Raw genomic sequence first — 3,978 nt, forward strand, 5'->3', positions numbered from 1 at the left:
TGGTACTGCAGGCTTTAGCTTAGTAATACTCCATGAGATGGAATAAACTATGAAAAGGGGAGGAGTGATGGCACTCTTTTCTGTTATATTTTTTAGGCTTACTCATCTGTAAAAAGTAAAATCAATTCGAAGATAGATGAAGCTCAACTCTCAATAACACAAATGAGAAAGCAAGAGTTGTCACCCAGTGTCATCATTCTCAATGATCTTATGGTCAGGGATATATAGTCAGGGATGTATAGTCAGGGAGGTGGCCCCACCACCTGGAGGGTTCACAGGCCTTGTTTGTGGAACCTTCCTTTCTTTGTGTAACACAAAAAGATATCTCAAAATTCATCTTGAATTTTTAAATCAGAAAAAAATAAATAAAACCCAGGGGGACTGAATCACCAGTTATCAACTATTAATTGATATCACTTACTGTTATCTTGAGATGAAATTTGAAGAAATTAGTTTAAAATCCACTCTGGCAGATGTGTGTGTCTCTAAATTTGGAACTTTCATTTAAGAACTTACTAAAAAGAAATAATTAACTAATTTAAAGCCTGGCATGGAGAAAGAAGCCTTCTTGGATCTTAGGGGCAAAAAAAAACAAAACCCACAAAATTTCCCAAGGGAATTCCTTAGCAAATCCCAGTGCCTTCTGTATGCATGAACATGAAATTGCCCCCGGTGGGAGGGGTATACCAGCCAGGACCACCCTGTGGTAGGGCAGATTATTCTTGGCAAACACATGCTCACAAGAAGGGGCCAGTGGGAGCTAAAACCAGCCCATCCATTCTCCAAGCCATGTACCCTGGCTGGAGGAGGCATCAGTGATGAGATGGCAACAAGATTGATTGCTATAGTCTTAATTTACACAATGACTCTCCTCTCCCTCTGTGGTTGCCCCTGTGGTACCTGTTTCTTTCCAGATGAATGGATTAGACACAGGTGCCCCATTAAATGGCAGAAAGGAAGATGAAAGAACTTGGATCAAATAACACATGTCACATTGGTAAAAGATTGCTATTCTTATTTTGAATGTTTCACTCAGAAAGGCAGTTAAGGCTGTCCCTGAGGTCACTGAGTCACCAGGTCACAGGTGAAACATAATTCAATCCAGCCCTTCCCCGCCTGCCCTCCATAAGTGACCGAGGATCTAGTTTCCTCCATTATCCACTGCCCTTTTTTTTTCTTTCTAACACCTATTCACCACCCTTCACCTCCCCCCGCCAATTACTTGGAGTAGTAGTGTACCCAGCATTGCAGTCAGAGCTGGAGAATATTTATATAGCTAGGAATGGTCACATGACTCAGGTCTCTCAATGAGATTTAACTGGAATTCTTTGGGAAACCTCTTTAAAGACACTAACTCAGCTAGCATGAACCTGCTTTATTCCTTTCCTTGAATTTCCCTTTTCCTGCCTAAAATTCCGTGTGCTGACTGGATCCAAAATGACTACCTGGAAAATCACAGTGACCTTAAGGCTGAAGCCACTCATTAAGGAAGGCAGATCAATCAGACAAGAAATTTGGACTATTGATGACATCATGGCACTACCACACCAGCTCTGGATGGCCTGCCTACCGACACTACACTGTTTTTTGGTGTTTTGTTTTTTTTGTTTTTTTGTTTTTTTTTCAGCCATGCTACCAGCTTGTGGGATTTTAGTTCCCTGATTAGGGACTGAATTCTCACCCTCTGCAGTGAAAGCTCAGAGTCCTAACCACTGGACCACCAGAAATTCCACTACACTTTCTTTTACATGAGAAAAAACAAGAAAGAAAAGAAAACCCTAAGCAATTCCAGTCACTCTTTTTTATTTTTTTCTGGTTTCCATTACTATCAAGATCACCGGGAGAAATGCCAGCAACCTGAGATGTGCAGATGATGCTACTCTGATGACAGAAAGTGGAGAGGAACTCAAAAGCCACTTGGTGAGGGTGAAAGAGGAGAGGGGAAAAGCTGGCTTAAAACTCGACACTCACAAAAGCAAGATAGTGGCATCTGGTCCCATCATTTCATGGCAAATAGAATGGGGAAAAATGGAAACTGGCAGATTTTATTTTGGGGGGCTCCAAGTAATGCTCAAAATTCTCCAAGCCAGGCTTCAGCAATACGTGAACCACGAACTCCCTGATGTTCAAGCTGGTTTTAGAAAAGGCAGAGGAACCAGAGATCAAATTGCCAACATCCGCTGGATCATCAAAAAAGCAAGAGAGTTCCAGAAAAACATCTATTTCTGCTTTATTGACTATGCCAAAGCCTTTGACTGTGTGGATCACAATCAACTGTGAAAAATTCTGAAAGAGATGGGAATACCAGACCACCTAACCTGCCTCTTGAGAAATCTGTATGCAGGTCAGGAAGCAACAGTTAGAACTGGACATGGAACAACAGACTGGTTCCAAACAGGAAAAGGAGTACGTCAAGGCTGTATATTGTCACCCTGCTTATTTAACTTCTATGCAGAGTACATCATGAGAAACGCTGGACTGGAAGAAACACAAGCTGGAATCAAGATTGCCGGGAGAAATATCAATAACCTCAGATATGCAGATGACACCACCCTTATGGCAGAAAGTGAAGAGGAACTAAGAAGCCTCTTGATGAAAGTGAAAGAGGAGAGTGAAAAAGTTAGCTTAAAGCTCAACATTCAGAAAACAAAGATCATGGCATCCGGTCCCATCACTTCATGGGAAATAGATGGGGAAACAGTGGAAACAGTGTCAGACTTTATTTGTGGGGGCTCCAAAATCACTGCAGATGGTGACTGCAGCCATGAAATTAAAAGACGCTTACTCCTTGGAAGGAAAGTTATGACCAACCTAGATAGCATATTCAAAAGCAGAGACATTACTTTGCCGACTAAGATCCGTCTAGTCAAGGCTATGGTTTGTCCTGTGGTCATGTATGGATGTGAGAGTTGGACTGTGAAGAAAGCTGAGCACCAAAGAATTGATGCTTTTGAACTGTGGTGTTGGAGAAGACTCTTGAGAGTCCCTTGGACTGCAAGGAGATCCAACCAATCCACTCTGAAGGAGATCAACCCTGGGATTTCTTTGGAAGGAATGATGCTAAAGCTGAAACTCCAGTACTTTGGCCACGTCATGCAAAGAGTTGACTCATTGGAAAAGACCCTGATGCTGGGAGGGATTGGGGCAGGAGGAGAAAGGGACGACCGAGGTTAAGATGGCTGGATGACATCACGGACTCAATGGATGTGAGTCTGAGTGAACTCCGGGAGATGGTGATGGACAGGGAGGCCTGGCGTGCTGCGATTCATGGGGTCACAAAGAGTCGGACATGACTGAGTGACTGAACTGAACTGAACTGAATATCACTGCAGACAGTGACAGCAGCCATGAAATTAAAAGACACTTGCTCCTTGGAAGGAAAGTTATGACAAACCTAGACAGCATATTAAAAAGCAGAGATATCACTTTGCCCACAAAGGTCCGCATGGTCATGGTTTTTCCAGTAGTCATGTACAGATGTGAGAGTTGGACTATAAAAAAGGCTGAGCACCAAAGAATTAATGCTTTTGAATTGTGGTGCTGGAGAAGGCTCTTGAGAATCCCTTGCACAGGAAGGAAGTCAAACCAGTCAATCCTAAAGGAAATCAACCCTAAATATTCATTGGAAAGATATTCATTGGTGCTGAAGCTGAAGCTCCAATTCTTTGACCACCTGATGCGAAGAGCTGACTCTTTGGAAAAGACCCTGATGCTGGGAAGGATTAGGGGCAAGAAGAGAAGGTGCAACAGAGGATGAGATAGTTGGATGGCATCACTGATTCGATGGACATGATTTGAGCAAACTCCAGGAGTTGGTGATGGAAAGGGAAGCCTCATGTGCTGCAGTCCATGGGGTCGCAAAGAGTCGGACATGACTGAGCAACTGAACTGAACTGAATGCAATTTCCAACAGTATATCAGGTACAGAAAGGCTCAGCTATGTAGAGGCTCTTCTTAGTTTATAAAGAAATTATCTTC

Source organism: Oryx dammah, unplaced genomic scaffold (assembly GCF_014754425.2).
Source record: "Oryx dammah isolate SB20612 unplaced genomic scaffold, SCBI_Odam_1.1 HiC_scaffold_20, whole genome shotgun sequence".
Taxonomy (NCBI): Eukaryota; Metazoa; Chordata; class Mammalia; order Artiodactyla; family Bovidae; genus Oryx; species Oryx dammah.